Consider the following 17,500-nt stretch of genomic DNA (forward strand, 5'->3'; position numbering starts at 1 on the left):
GTCGATAATATACAAAAAAAAGCGGTAAAATACTTGGCTCAATATAATCGATAGCCCCCCCCCCCCCCCCACCACCACCACCACCACTCCCACCAAATTTCTCATTCTCTTCCTATATTTGAAATTTTTATTGTTACTTCTTTAACATAGAGAAAGATATGTACTTACATTCAGATATAACGTACTCCTGACAACGATGCATGGTAATTAACCTGTGTCGTATTATCTATTTTAGTAATACTTTCATATCAACGAAAATTTAGACATTAGTTTTACTTGTGCCACAGTAAATATTTCTCATTTCCCCCCTCATTCACGTATAGTTAAAAATTAACATATCTATAATTTATCCCTATTTAAACCATCATCACATCGTTGGATATTATTTAAAAGGCAAGCATATCCATGTATGCACTGCATTTGAAGGATATCAAGAATTTTATAGGATGAAGAAATGCATCATTGATTTATATTTTTTTCTGATTAAGATTGTGACAGTCATCATTCCAAGTTGATAAGTAACCGGGATCCTGGACGAAGGGATGTATTTTTTTTTTTTACTTATCTTTATTCACTATAATGATATTCAACTTGTTCTGTTTTTCTCCATCTGTCTGCCTTAATGCCTGTCTGTTTATCTGCCTGTCTACTGCCTTTTTAAGTATATTTTCTATTTAGTTCAGCACAAACTAGTTGAAAATAGATATCATAGTGTGAATGGAGCTGACCGATAGAATCAGCATGAGCTCTGATAAATTAATAATTGTTTACTTAGTATCAGTATTGAGTTAAATTAAACCCAATACACCAATATAGGCAACGGTGAACTAGTCCCGTGTATCCTCGTGTACAGAGGACAAAGTTGTGAAAGATCATCAGATATCTAAACTTTCTGTATCTCCTTTAACAGACAGAGATGGTTTGGGGATTCAATAGCACGAAGAACATCTTAAACATTTTACGAGAACTTAAATTTTCCATACTATATTGCTAACTTGTTTCCTAAAACCTTCTTCCCTCATATTCTCAGCTGTTCTCAAAATAATAACTGCCTGTGTTCTAGTGATGTAATCTATTTCTTGCATCACATCACTGACTTTCATCTTTCAAAAGCTATGTTGAGGTTCCACACCATATGTTGCGATATATTCTATTCTTCTAAACCTTAGCTCTGAAATTGATATCTTCTGCACGCATGCGTTCCTTGCTCACAAGAAAAAATACAAAGTTAAACTTTATTTAATGTAGCTAATATTAACATTATGTACCAAATATGTTAATATTATTTGCATAAATATTTTTTTCTATTTCGTTATGTAATCTTTAAAATAAATGCTTGCATCCAGTTATTTACCTTATAATCATAAATTTAAGACATCCACCGGCAGTTATTATTGGCATTTTGTATTCAGGAGTCACCATTTTTCTTTTTTGTGCTGTCTTCATGTGTTCTAGCATAAACCACTTACAATACCACCTAAAGAAGTAATTGGAATGGCATTAGTTATCCAAAATCTTACCTCACTATCATGAGCAGTGTAAAATATCAAGACACAAATATTTTGAACAAAATTATTTTACCGACTTGAACATAGAAGTTTGTAATTCTACGACAAAACAATCTTGTGGTCTATTAGTGTATTTACTTATTTTATTACTTATCTAAGAATGTAGGGGAGAAGAAACTGCAGTTCAGTAAACCGATGGACTAATTGTCTTGTGATGATTAGTTACAACCCTTTAACTTCTCGAAATACTATCACGACTGACTAGTTTACACGTACTAAGTTAGATGTAATCGATTAAATCGCTTCCCGTCAATATTTAGAAATGTTAGAAATTATAATTACAAAAACAAAAATTTTAAAAGATTGCCTCTAGAATTCACTTGCGTTTTTAGTCTACCAAGGTCACTACTGTTAATTCTAACGTCAGCTGCTGCAGGCTCATGCCTACAAAGAAGTGGCCAGGGTATCAGTATGATAGAAAACAATAGAACGAGTAGTTTGTTATGTAGTTGTTTAGTGTAAGTCTGGCATATTAAGAATTTTAGAAGAAAACTTACATACACTGCACGAGTAAACAGTTGTATGTTTTTATTAATGTTCGCTTTGTAGAGTATCTTGTTCTTCTGGTTTGGTGTTGTATTGAAAATGGTTTAGATCATATGTGTGCAGTGCATAAGGGCTCCATTTTGTGTATGCATGCGTGAAGCCATAGCGTATTTTTATATTTTAGTCAAGAGAAAAAAAAAACAGTGCCCATGGTCGATTAAAGGACTATCGAGATATGTGGGAGGAAGGAAACTATTCTGAAATCGAAAACTGGGCTCGAATAGAGAAGACCTTGTTAAAAACATCCTAGTTATCAAGAGGTAGCGTAACACCAAATGACGAGTTAAGTGTACCACTCGAGTAAGCCATGGTGAGATATGAACTAAGAACACAAACAGCCAAAACAAACAGTGCAAGCCATCCGACCCACAAATCAATCTCGGAGAGGTGACCAAACACGAGAATGAACGTTAAAGTTGACCTAGGAAGAGATTTGCAATATGAATTCCACTAATCATTCTATTCCACATACTACAATCTGCATTTGCTGTTGTTGTTGTTGTTGTTGTCGCTGTTGTTGCTCTCCTCCTCCTCTTTTTCTTCTTCTCCCTCCTATTTTTCTTCTTCCTCCTCCTCTTTTCTTCTACCTCCACCTCCTCCTCCTCCTCCTCCTCCTCCACCTCCTTCTCTTCCTCCTCTCTTTCTCTTAACCTCCTACTCCCTATCTCTCTCGGAATTGGCTACGTTGCACTGTGAGGATCACCCAGTTCTTAAACGTTTCAAAAGAGCTATATTTCTGAAACCAGGAGGGCCAGAGGTGCAAAGCTTCATGAGAAATAAATAAAGAAAGAAAAATAGATAAATTCTTGTCCCAACTGCCACTTATTCAATTTCTGTTTCATATCTGTTAGAATCTCTGAAACGAAAACTGATTCTTTAATACTTCAATATTTCTCAGTGCTTTCTGTTCAGAAGTTTCTAGTTCAAAGTTTTTAGCCAAACTTTTACGCTACTATTTTTTTTTTCTAACGGGATTGTTCTGTGATCTTTGTTGCCTTTAGCATTCCTGTCCAACGCAACCCGTGTCTACTACTTCTTTGGATTGGCAGAATTGTTTGAGCGCGCCGGAAAAAATGCTTTCCCATGATTCTTTTGGTACTTTACACTCTGAGTTTTAACTTCCACTCCACAAATTTGCAGGGTTTTTTTTACTTAAAGTAGAGACGATTATTTTTGGAGAAACGATAGCAATTATTATTATTATTATTATTATTATTATTATTATTATTATTATTATTATTATTATTATTATTATTATCAATATTATTATTATTATTTATTATTATTATTATTATTATTATTATTATTATTATTATTATTATTATTATTATTATTATTATTATTTGGAAAATATTTGTTTAAATATGGCTATTAGTTCTCTTAAGAATGGCTTCTTTACAAATGGTTGTCTCCTCTTAGGCACTCTACGTGTGCAATGAATCTGAATTAACAATTTTATTCTTTATTTCATATGTGTCACTGCCTTGAGATGCGTTTTATTAGTTGTTAATTGCATTAATGCTGAACAGCATTTTATTTTGTTTCTCTCGTTCTTTCCTTCAATTTGTGTGTTCTTCAATGAGTAATTCAGAGGAATCGTTAAATATATTCGCTTTGTTATTTGTGTGATGTTGCATGGATTAAACGATTTAAATCTTGTCGTATAGCTGCTCGAACCTATTTATAGTATAATAATGATGGTTCAGACCATTTATCTTTTTTTGTTATTGTTGATTCTTCAAATATTACTTTTATAAATACTTCCCATTATTCAGAAAATTTATCAATTATATTTCTTTAAATAATTTCACTTTTAAATTACGTTCATGTTTCTGAATTCAGATAATTTTGTTTTTATTTATGTCCCTTTTGATTTTTTATATATTTTTATGTATTATCATTCTTCTTCTTCTTCTTCTTCTTATTATTATTATTATTATTATTATTATTATTATTATTATTATTATTATTATGATGATGATGATGATGATGATGATCATCATCATCATCATCATCATCATCATCATCATCATCATCATCATCATCATCATCATCATCATCATCATCATCATCATTATTATTATTATTATTATTATTATTATTATTATTATTATTATTATTATTATTATTATTATTATTATTATTATTATTATTATTTGTATACATAGACATTTAATGACTGCTTGTTCTGCTATCTATTTATTCATTTTAAACTCTATAATTTCGTTGTTGACACATTTTGTTTTAATTTTGCAGTCATCGTTTCCCTATGTTCATTTAAAGTGTTCTGTAAATGTTTTTAAACATGCGTTATCTTAAGATAGTTTGGTAAAGTTACTTTGGGATCAAAATTATTATTTACTTGTATATCTTAAGCTAGTTTCGAATTAGTATAAAGTGCATCTACAGAGTAGTAAAGACATTTTCTAACTCATTTTTTCGTGTTTAAACTCTGCTAAATTATCAAAACAGCCTTCAGTTGAATACACCCTACCGATGAGTTCCAGTAATACCGATATATATTCGTAATCGACGAAGTTTGAAAACATATTCGTGATTTCTCAAAATTATTTCACCTTTTCTTTGAGAGACACAAACAATTACTGCTCAGTTTTAATTCCTTCAACAAAAAAAGAAAGGGAATTTCAATTAATTAAAAGAAATTTTGCATGTCATTCGATACTTTATTTCCCTTATTTGACAACTATTTGTACAGTATTGGTTTGTTTCATGGACTCTTATGGAGTATGACCCGTTCTTTTATTGAAATTTTCATTAACTTGGACGCATATCCGTTTATCAGTTTCTGGTAATTTAGCAATTTGCACGCTCACATTTTTATACATACTTTTGTACATTTGAGATATCAGATTTAAAGTACACATCCCACCCCTTTCAGCCTTGGGCTAAATGCGATGATTGTATGTATTGCTTGTCACAGTGTTTTGAAATGAAAGCATCTGGTGTTGATTTGACATGAAGGGAGCCTGTCGGCGATTAGTTAAAATATTATAAACACTTAGCTATCCTTCAATAATCTCGTCAGCTGTTTTATTTTATTTTATTTCTTTTTGTCATTTCGCTCTTGTTTGCCTATAATACTTGTTGTGAAATAGGAATGTCTGTCTCTATTCAACATATTCAACGCGTGCTACTTTTTAAAAATATATTTATTATTCTTCATAGTAGCTATAACCGATATTTGGCAAAATATGAAAAGCAAGGAACAAAAGGCTTTTAGATAAGTCTCTACATTCCAGGTCCTCATTCTGCTAAAGGGGAATTTGCATATCAGAAATTTGTGGTTTGATAAAATTAGTGTTAGTCAACTAGTGTGGTCATTATGTCGGGCTACCCTTTACCTGCAAAAGAGATGTCTTTGTGCCTGTATCTCACACTTCCAATCATGAGTGGAAGTGAAAGAGGAAATCAGACGCAACGGTAATTCAACGTGTCGACCGAACTATATCACTAACGCCGCCACCGCCGATACCACCACCACCACCTGCTTCTTCTCTGATAGTCTTTTTATCACATCTTAAAATATCAATAATCTGTATAGTAGAGCAGTCTAATAGCATTACGAAAAGGAAACACGAAATTTATATGCATAGAATATAAGGATCTTTCAGTGTTATTAGACAATAAATAAATATATAATTTTGATGGACATACCACAGTAGACCATAGAAGATATATAGATGCGCAGTAGCCTGCCAATGGATGAAAATATGCGAAGTTAAGATGTTCAAATGTATATAGGTAGAAAGGTGCCCTGAAATCTTTGTGTGAGCACAAAATATGCATCACCCGTTAAACAAGATTTAACACGGTTAGTTGGAGGTTTGACAAAGAAACTCAAGCGAAAAAGCAATCCATCTGCCTATTTATGAAAGAAGACCAAATTATATGAGATGTGGCCTGGTATCTAAAACCGAAAGTTTTGCCACTAGTGCAAGGTTTTGACTTTCGTAGGTTTTTCCACTAGAAATGCATGAAATAAAAGAATTCAAAATGGTCGTGCGTAGGAATAAAGCTCTTGACCCATGATAAACAGGACGCAATAAAAGCTATTCTACGCATAACTGAATCACTGGATCGAATATTTGTGGCGATCGTAGGGATAAATCTCAGGTGCCACGTTTCTCATGTCACCAACCACTTAAGAACTTTCTGTCAGGAAAATAAGCGAAAAGAATACGGTCCCATCCCTGTTGCTGACACCTCAAGAATGCTGGCAACATCAACAGAAACAAAAAATTCCAAAACAGCAAATACAGTTAATGGAGTAACACCAGCACTATCAACAAGAACTTCACTAACAAAATCTATAACCGCAGCAACAACAGTAACAATAACAACAAGCTTTTCTGCTGCAACAGGAAGCCCAGTACAAAACTCAAACCAAAAGGAAGCCTCACTGTAATTCCCTCAGTATTTATCACAGAAAAATACCAACTCAAATACACATGACTGCTCACTTCCCACCTTAGCTAATACCCACCTTCTTGAATCAGGGATGTGTTAGAACAATGAATTCGAGTCGAGAGACCAACTGAAGAATTTTGTAACAGAGGAAAACAAAAATTCGGGAGGTAAAAGCTGCTCTTAGATGAAAGGCAATTCATTTAAAGGAGCAGAAGCTATTTTCAATGCACATAGCAATCGCAACCGCAACAAAAACAATGACCTAATCGAAAATCTAATATATAACTAGGAACTCAATTACCAAAAAGAAACACAAAATGAGTCACAAGATTAACTACAGCAGCAAAATACATAAGAAATCTACATTAACTTTACTGCTAAGAAACATTAAATTGACACATTGTATAATAAGCAACATAAATATCGCCACAGAAAAAAAAATCAGTCGTAGAGAAAGTTGATAAAAAAAATTCCATTTGCTGTTTTACTCTTTAGAAGAACGAAGTAGAAATTTTTGCAAATGCCTTTCAAAATTTCCCTTCCAAGTAGCGAGGAAACCTAAGAAAACGACTTACTCGAGTAATAAAGTGATTAATGTCTCCCTTTACTTTTAGCTCTCATCTGACATGGATGTCCTCTGTATCGGATATATAAATGTGTGCGGCCTGGAATGAGATTGTAAGGTAGAGAACTTGTTCAATGACTTAAAATGGCTGGACTATATATAGAAGCCATCAATGATAACAGAATCTCTAAAGGGTAAGCATTGGTGCCAATTTTCGACAATTATCAATCTCATCTCGTGATGTGCCGAAATCGGACGCTGAGGCAGCAGTGTTATTTTGGAAATCTTTGCTCTCAAGATACGGGCAATCTTCCTGAAAATGGACGGTACGTTGTTAGTCTTGAACGGGAACGACTGCAAGGTTGGTGCTTTCAGATTAGTAACCCCGGTTTCTCCAAATATCTAGAATGTTACATGGGGACATTTCCAACTCTATTACTAGAGGGGCATGAAATTGTATTTTAGACATACGGCAAGACTTTAGCAGGCTAGTGAATAGAAGGGGGTGTAAAAGTCTCGCAAATGTATTCAGAAGTTTTCTAACCTACTTTCCGTTAGATTTACTGGTTGGGCTAATGTGTACATAGAACAATTAGGACGAGATCTAAAAGAGGTGTCAAGGAACAGCTAGATTTCGCATCTAAGGATCCTTACAGATGAAGTTCCATGCAATTGAAAACGAACTGTCAAGGTTGTTAGCACACCAGAAAAATGATTAGCAGCATTCCGTCCGTTCTTACATTCTGAGTTCAAATACCACCGAGGTCGACTTTGCCTTTCATTATACAGTGGTCGATAAAACAAGTACCAGTGATGACATCAGGATGCAATTTGGCCTTGATAAATGTGCAAAAGCTACCTTTATCAAAGGAAAAATGACAAATACATCTAATGTGAACCTTGACCAGCAAAATGTCATAAAAGAGTTAGAACCAGCGGAGAGCTACAAATACCTAGGGGTAATTGAAGGGGACAATATCAAGCAAAAATACGAAAATTGTTGACAATGCATAGAATGCACCACCCTAAGGCAGATATAGAACGTCTTTATCTGCAAAGAAAAGAGGGAGGCCGAGGACTTCTACAGCTGGCATTATCAATGAAGGTAGCCACAATTATCAATGAAGGTAGCCACAATTGGCCTAGACACCTATCTGAAAAACTCTGAGGACTGGATGCTAAAACTTGTCTTAAAATATGAAAGCAAGAAAGCATCTTACTCAGTAACAAAACAGGCAAAGGAATATCTAAGTGAATTCCAATTGCAACAAATTCAAGAATTAGACGAGCTAGAAACACCTGCAGAAAAAGCTAAGCGCTTGAAAACCCGTGCTAAAATTGCTGCCTTAGCTATTATGAATGAAAAATGGCATGGAAAACCTCTCAATGGCAAATACCCAAAGAGAGCGAATAATGCAGATATTGACAAAGCCCTTACCCACCAATGGTTAATGGTCTCTGGCTTGAAATCAGAAACAGAGGGGTTTATCATAGCAGCCCAAGATCAATGCCTACCTACAAAGAACTACCAGGCCAACATATTAAAGAACGGCAGCTCCCCATTATATCGTATATTCCAACAACAAAATGAGACCATCGATCATGTTGTCTCCATGTGCAGTCTGCTTGCGCCTACAGAGTATCTCAACAGGCATGATAGAGCTGCACAATATATTCACTGGGTAATATGCAAAAACCTGGACTTGCCCCATGATAAAAACTGGTGGGAACACAAACCACCGCCAGTACTTGAAAATGATCACATTGCACTCCTCTGGAACTTCACTATTTAAACTGACAGAAAGATAGACGCAAATAGGCCAGACATCATACTGAAAGACTTCAGACAAAAATCATGTCTCCTCATTGATATGACTGTCCCAATCGATATAAACGTATCTGTCAAAACCTACCAAAAACTGAGCAAATATAAAGATCTTGAAATAGAAATTAGCAAAATGTGGAATCTGAAGACGAAAACAATACCTATCGTCATAGGTGCCCTGGGAATGACAGCGAAACGGGCTGATTACTACCTAGATCAGATTCCAGGAAACCCCAAAATGGCTGAAGTTCAAAAGATAGTGCTCATGGGAACTGCCCATATCCTACGTAAAATACTGTCTATGTGATCTCAAATTTTAAAGCAAACACATAATGTTCTTATGGTTTCTTAAACATTCACTTGAACAAAACTGTACAAATCCAAATATATGGTACCCTAGGCATAACACCTACATGAACTTCTAACTTGTTGTCTCTTGAGGTCTCTGGGTGAGACTTGGATCCAACTTGTACAAATGCAAAACAAAAGTCAAACATAAAATAATAATAATAATAATAATAATAATAATAAATATTTGAAAAGATATGATGCAATCACACACTCCTATGTTAAACAACAACACAGAATTTAACGTCAATAATAACAAAGTAGTTTGCAGTGAAAAGATACAGCATGGAGCATAGCTTTGCGTCCTAAGTATTGCTACTGGTTGATAACACTTCAGGCCACACTTTGAATCTTGATATACTTATGGCCTAAAATCCTGTCGATGTAAAATACTTTCTTTACTTCAACTTGTAGCTCAGAGTGAAGTTTGTAATATTAAAGCCTACTAACTTCTTTACAACTTGTAGCAACTTGTTGAAAATCTTACAGACATCACACTGAAAATCAACATATTCAAATATCAGGAAGAACTCACATATCTGGTAGTCCAAAAGACTGTAACAAAGTATTTTGCGACAAAGTAGCTGGGAAGTATAACTGTATTTAGAAAAGGCATGGGAAGAGATGTAACATATTTTGCTGGAATTTGACAAGGAAATAGTAGCTGTAGTCATCAAAAGCACCATCCAATGAAGAGTAAATAAAGAGGTCAGATTTGAGATTTGCGCTGAGTTTCTATCGTCTGATGCTGAAAGATTATTTACCGAAGAGCTGCAGTACACGTCCAAATTTAGCCTGAAACTTTATAACAGAACCAGTAACAGGAAAAAGAATTCATATTATTGAAATTGTCCTGATCAGTATTTAGATTTTTCAGACGTTTGGTAATGTTTATTGCGTTTGTGTTGTGCGTTGTATCACCCATAAAAGCTAATCAAACTCATATAGCTGATTAGCCTATATTATAACGCAAGTAGATAATGTTATTTAATGATGAATGAACGTATCGAGAAGGCTAACCAAGCTATTGCCATGTGTGGTTGGTGAGAGAGAGTATTTATTTATGCAGGCAGCGGCGTACTCACTCAAAACTTACCTGAGGCAAAAGAAAAACTAAAGCAAGATATCCTTGCCAAAGCATAAAGGATCCGCCGGTATGAGAAACGTCAACGTTTCTTTGAACAAAACAAACAGTTCAAATCCAACCCCAAAAAACTCTACCAAGAACTGGGTAAAAATAAAATAGACATTACTGCAGCACCACCAGCAGAAGAACTGGAAGAATTCTGGAAACGAATATGGTCGGTGAAGCAACAACCCCAGAAAAGGACCATTAAAACAACGAACTTAGCTCCTAAGCAACTCTGAACCCCTATAACAACTGAAGAGGTCACCCAGACACTGCAAAGACTAAGCAAATGGAAGGCACCTGGGCACGACAAGATCCCCAACTTCTGGTTAAAACACCTGACAGGAATGCACAAAAAGCTGGCAGAAAAATTTAACAACATACTAGCAGAACCAGAGACAATGTCTGAATGGCCCGGGAAAGGGAAAACCATCTTAATTCCCAAATCCACGGAAACGGAGAAACCACAAAACTATAGACCTATAACCTGTCTCACTACGATTTACAAAGCCTTTACTGCAATAATATCGCAAAGATTGAGTAAGCACCTGGAAAATAACAACCTGTTTCCAGAAGAGCAGAAGGGATGCTGCAGGGGCTCATACGGCTGTAAAGATCAATTAATGATCAATAAAGCCGTAACTGAAGAGAGCCGCAGAAAGAAGAAAGGCCTCAGTATGGCCTGGGTGGACTACCAAAAGGCTTTCGACAGTGTTCCCCACACGTGGATTCTGGAAACACTAGCCATAAACAAGGTGGCACCAATTATTATAAAATACATAAGGCACTCAATGAACAAATGGCAGACAGTGCTACAGCTCCAAACAAAAGAGGAATTTGTGAAAACGAAAGCCATCCTCATTAGAAGAGGAATATTCCAGGGAGACACGCTCTCTCCACTCCTGTTCTGCCCGGCACTCACACCTTTAACTGAATTGCTAATTAGAACTGGATGCGGTTACAAATGCTACGGGAAAACAGTCAGCCACCTCTTATATATATGGATGACCTAAACTTATACATTAAAAATGACAATGAGCTAGAAACACTACTACAGACAGTACATGGCTTTACCAAGGAAATAGATATGAAATTCGGATTAGAGAAATGTGCCAAAGCAACCCTGAAAAGAGGAAACTTAGTTAAAAGTAGCAATATATCACTAGATAAAGCCAATGAAATAAGAGAACTAGACGAAAGCCAACCATACAAATATTTAGGAGTCAATGAACTAGATAGGTTACAACATACACAAATGAAACAAAAAATAAAGAAAGAGTACTATAGACGAGTTAGATCAATACTAAAAACAGAGCTCAATGCTAAAAATAAGATAATGGGTATCAACACTTTAGCTGTCCCAATTATAAGCTACAGCTACAATATCCTTAACTGGACACGAAACGAACTACCTAAAATAGACAGGAAAACAAAAAAAGTAATGACAGGATATAAGATGCACCACCCAAAATCTGACATAGAAAGAAACGAGCTATAAGTATCTGGGTGTTTTGGAAATGGATAAATTAACGGAGAAAGATATGACAGAAAAAATTTAAGGTGGAGTACTTGCGCAGACTGAGACTGATCCTAAAGTCGAAATTAAATGGACGGAATAAGATCGAAGCTATCAACATTTGGGCGGGGTAACCGTATGGACAGCTTAGACAGAAAGACAAGGAAGTTGCTAACTAGACATGGTCACTCCACCCAAAAAGTAACACTGACAGACTGTAAGTTAAAAAAAAAAGAGGGAGAAGTGGACTTATTGGATGCGAACACAGCATTAGAGCAGAAGAAAACAACATAGCATAGCATGTAAAAAATGCCACAGAACCACTATTATTGGAAGTAAGAAGGTCAGGCTTATGTAGGATGAAAGATTGCAAAGATAAAGACCTGTACAAGCACTTGAGAATGAATGAATCTGAAGATAGGTGGATAAAGAAAAAGAATGCATGAACAAAAGAGGGCTATGGTTGACTAAAAGAGAAAAAATGGCTATGGATGACTAAATGTGATTTAAAACCGGAAACAGAGGCTCTAATCCGTGCTGTCGAAGAGCAAGCATTAAGAACGAATTACATCAAATACAGAATAGACAACACATCAGAAAGTGATAAGTGCAGAATTTGTGGACAAAATGATAAAACTGTATGGCATATTATCAGTCAATGTACGCCACTAGCCCAGAAAGAATGTAAGAGACGTCATGACAATATAGCAAGAATTGTCTATTGGACACTTTCCAACAAGTATGGACTTGAGAGAGAAAAAAAAAATAGTACGAATATAAATCCGAGGGCATCAACGAAAATGATAATGTAAAGATCCTATGGGACTTTATGATTCAGTGCGACCATGAGATAGAGAATAGGAAACCAGACGTAGTCTTAATTGAGAAAGAAAACAAACTATGCTGGATTATAGATATAGCATTCCCAGCTGACAACAAGGTATGCGATAAGGAAGAAAGAAAAGTTGAGAGATATGACAGGTTAGCTTGGGAGGTTAAGCAGTTGGAGTTGCAGAAAAAGGTGGTAGTAGTATCAATAATTGTTGGAGCCCTGGTAACAGTGATTAAAAATCTCGAGAAGTACATGGAACAAATAGGGGCTGTAATAAGGGCGGAGCACTTGCAGAAAACAACACTGCTTGGAACTGCTCGAATACTCCGAAAGGTGCTCGAAAATTAATGGGTGTTACCTTAGTTCACTGCTATTTAACAGCAGACACCGCAGTACATCTCCAGCGTTAGCTGTGCAAAGACAATAGAATAATAATAATAATAATCTATATATATAAAAGAGAGGCTGTGTGTGTGTGTGTGTGTGTGTGTGTGTGTGTGTGTGTGTGTGTGTGTGTGTGTGTGTGTGTGTGTGTGTGTACGTGAATGTAGTTTATGCACGTCCACAAATTAGCACGCATGTCGCCCCAATTTTAGGAGATGATGTGTCATGACATTATGTGCATTTTCGCCAAATATTTCTCTCGGAGGCACCCGCGTATAGCTGTAAAAATTTATAAACTTTTACCAATTTTGAAGTTTGTTGACAAGGCGAAGTCAAATTTGTGCGTACGCGCGTGAAGGAGAGAGAGAGACAGAGAGACAGAGAGACAGAGAGACAGAGAGACAGAGAGAAAGAAAGAAAGAAATAGTGTGTTTGTGACAGGGGGGAGATACAGTGTTTGCTAGTGTCAAAAAAAAAAATTTTTAAGTGGGTAAGGCAGACAGAAATCAAAGCAAATTTTTATAAACAAGACAGAGTTTACTTTGCTAGCGTCTAACAAAAACAGAAGAAAAATTAAAAAAACAAAAGAACGAAAAAGTGGAAGAGGGAGGCAGAAAGCGTATTAGGAATGAAAATGTAGTTAAGGAAGACAGAGTAAGTGTAAAATGTAAAAGGCATTTTTGTTTGTTAAACATGAGATATAGTTTAAAATATACGATGTTTTTGAAAGACACTATATTCTATAATGAGATTATATATACTTTTTCACACAACAATTCAAATATATTTATTTTAAATCATTTATTTGTTTTAAATCGTTCATCTTTCTCCCCCCCTCTCACTCTCAAACACACGCATATATACAACTTTGGGAGCGAAAGAGTTTTGTTTATATTTCACAACTATGAAACAAAAACGTATGTAACAATTTGTCAGTCACCGCCCCCCAACCCGTTTTTCGGACCACAAAAAGGGTTTTGTAATGTTTCAGATTAACAACTGCACGATTTCCACTAGGGTGTTACGGTTAGGGTTTTAGGGTTAGGGTTAGAGTTTTACGGTTAGGATTAGGGTTAGGGTTAAGGTTAGTGTTACGATTACAATTAGGGTTGGTGTTAGGGTTACGATTTTAGGGTCAGTGTTAGGGTTAGGGTTTAGGGTTAGGGTTAGAGTTAACCTAGAAGGGACAGGCCCCTTATTTTTTGGTTAAGGCTGTTGGTAAGCTTTCCTAAGTTACTCCAATCCACATCCCCAATGCAAACCTTCAGATCAACCTTTTCCTATGCAGATCTCTAATGCAACTTTAAAAAAAACAGTCAATGAGTGGAAATAACCAATAAACTGATTCCTTATGGGATTTCCCAATCAAATTGCCAGCAAACCATTTTCAGCCAAACCAATTTCAACAGATTTCGCTCAAATCTGATGTCCATGTTACTTATTTTGGTTTGAAATAAAGCACTTGATCACTTAATAATCCTAGCTTAATCCCGAGCAGCGCCGGGCTATACTGCTAGTAATAATAATAATAATAATAATAATAATAATAATAATAATAATAATAATTCTTTTATACCATAGGCACAAGGCCTGATATTTGTGAAGAGGAACAAATCGATTACATCAACCCAAGTGTTCAACTGGTACTTATTTCATTGACCCCAAAAGTCGAAAGGATGAAAGGGAAAGTCAACTTGGGCGGGGTATGAAATCAGAAGACTGACGAAATACCCCTAAGCATTTTTCTGCCGTGTTAAAGATTCTGTAAGCTCGCAATAATAATAATAATAATAATAATAATAATAATAATAATAATAATAATAGTAATGATTATTTCATTTATTTACCACTAGGACGAAAGATGAGGGGGTACAATAGAAATAGACATAAAGTGTGTTTACATATAACAAAATGATAACATAATATAATTATCAAAAATCACTAAAAATTAAGTACACACGGTATATAATGATATGGAATGGACAAAATATACAAAGGTTAACAAAAAATGGGTGGGGAGAGACCCCTGATACAGGATGATCTCTAGGGATAATCGAGGAATACCACTGCCCGAGATTTCCCTGAATACCAAGAGCGAGTGCCCTCTCCAATTCCTTCTCTTCGATTCACAAATCTCCACTCTTGCCATTTTCGCAACTTTCACCCACCTTTCAATAAACTCACTCGAGGACAGGACTTCCCTCTCCACCCTCAATTTCCTTTTCAAAGTCAATGAGAGCTATACCAAAGAGAAATGTGTCTGTCTTCATGCTTTTCAGCCTTGTCCACCAAATAACTGCTTTCACCACAGCCCGGCAAAGAAATACTGCCTTGTCTGCCCGATTAAAGGAGTGCTGCGGGGCAATCATCACTACAGAGTCGGCTGATAGAAGGATCAGTTCCACATGTGACAGTAGCTCTTCGATATAACCCCACAAGTCAACAATGCCCGGATACTTATCGAGTGCGTATAGAACGGTTTAGTAACTCTGCGCGTACTTCGGCAAGTTCGTCTGACAGCACATCCGTGCCTGTAGAGTGAATTTCGAACAGGTGGCGCCCCCTCCCCCGGTAACACTGCTAGGCCAAGGACATCTGAAAATGATCCATGATAGTTCCCGATCGGCAAGTCTATGGAACAGACTAGTCTATTTTCGTCGGCGTCCAATGTCTCCCAGAAAATGTCGTCGCATTTCTCCGCCACTAATCCTCTATAAATTTCTAAAGCGGAAATCCACCGATCCCATTACCCAACTGGTAGAAGGCTGTGAGTGCCTGACGACATTCTAGGTACCAGACACCCATTCTCGGTCTTTTCCTCATTCAGGCCAGCAACCCCGTCAAGGATACGAGCTGCGGCGAGATGAGCCTTACAAACGAGGCCCACACACACTCACGTCCAGAAAACATTTGCAGGTGGAGTAACCTAAGAGCGTATCTGCGCATTAGGAGCCACGGCATACCTAATCCACCACTCAGAGGATGCTAGCAACAAACTGACCGCCTGACTACTGGAACGTGTCCTTTCCACAAGAATTTAGCTAAGAGACGCACCAACATGGTCAAGCAGTAACCGGAACAAGGCATGAAAGTCAGACGATAAATGAAAGCGGAAGCAATGTAGGCATTCTCCACCTCTGCCTGACCTTTCAAGGACAGCTTCCTCTCAGCCCATTTCTGAGTAAAACTGGCCACCTAGTTCGCCACCTAGTTCGTCCCAGTTCTTATCAACCTGGAGATATGAACAACCGGGACCAAACCAGACCCCAAGCACTTTAACTGATCCGTCGATCCAGCGTACGACAACGCATCGACCTGCCTCTCTAGGAGCCTAACAAAAAAACACCGATTTGTTGGCGTTGATTTTAGCCCTGCAACCGACTCGTATTCCTTTAGGATGGTGCCGACCGTCTCCACTTCAGAGGTATCCGACACCATGACGGCGTATGCTGAAACTGCCCTTCTTTGTTTCAGTTCGAAAGGGATGCTCCTTAACTGTTCATAATTCAGCAGCAGTAGCTCGAGTGCCAATACGTACAGAAGAGGCGAAAGCGGGTAACCCTGATGGAGTGAATATGCGATTCCAAATGGTTCCAATAAGTGACCGTTTACTTTGACTACTGAACAAGTGCTACTGTTCATTGCAGCGATCCAGCCTCTGAAAACGGCTCCGAAACCGTCTGCTTTCAGAACAGCTTCCAAGTATCGATGGTCGACCCCATCAAATGCATTCGACTGATCCAAATCGATCAGAACATCCCCGAAGCCATCTTTAGTTCCAGCTCTCTCTATGATGTATTGCATAAGGTTGAGTTTGTTGTAAATAGACTTGATCGGGATTGTGCACGTTTGCGCTTCTCCGACCAGGCTACCGACGACAAACGCCAACTTTTTCGCTAATACCTTGGCCAAAATCTTAAACTATGTGTTTAGCAGTTATGGGCCGAAAAATCTCTTGTACGTCCTTCCTCAGCATGTCATCACACCTCGGCTAACAGCACTAGGAATTCTTCCGTTCTGTTGCCAGTTGCAGTAGACGTATGCCAAGACGTCGCCAAACAAATCTGGCATGAATTCATATAATTCATAGGCAGAATATCCAAAATCATATGGTCTGTGACTTGTGCAAGCGCTCATCGCCTCCCGAATTTCAGCAGCTGTTATCTGCTTTTCACATAACCTCACGTCATCTGCCATAATAATAATAATAATAATAATAATAATAATAATAATAATAATAATAATAATAATAATAATAATAATAATAATAATAATAATAATAATAATAAGCAGTATGGCCACACTACACAAGCTTTGGTTGATAATTAGCTAGTAAAAATCATGTGGGAAATTATTCTT

This window comes from Octopus bimaculoides, chromosome Z (genome assembly GCF_046866305.1).
Source record: "Octopus bimaculoides isolate indiv1 chromosome Z, ASM4686630v1, whole genome shotgun sequence".
NCBI lineage: Eukaryota > Metazoa > Mollusca > Cephalopoda > Octopoda > Octopodidae > Octopus > Octopus bimaculoides.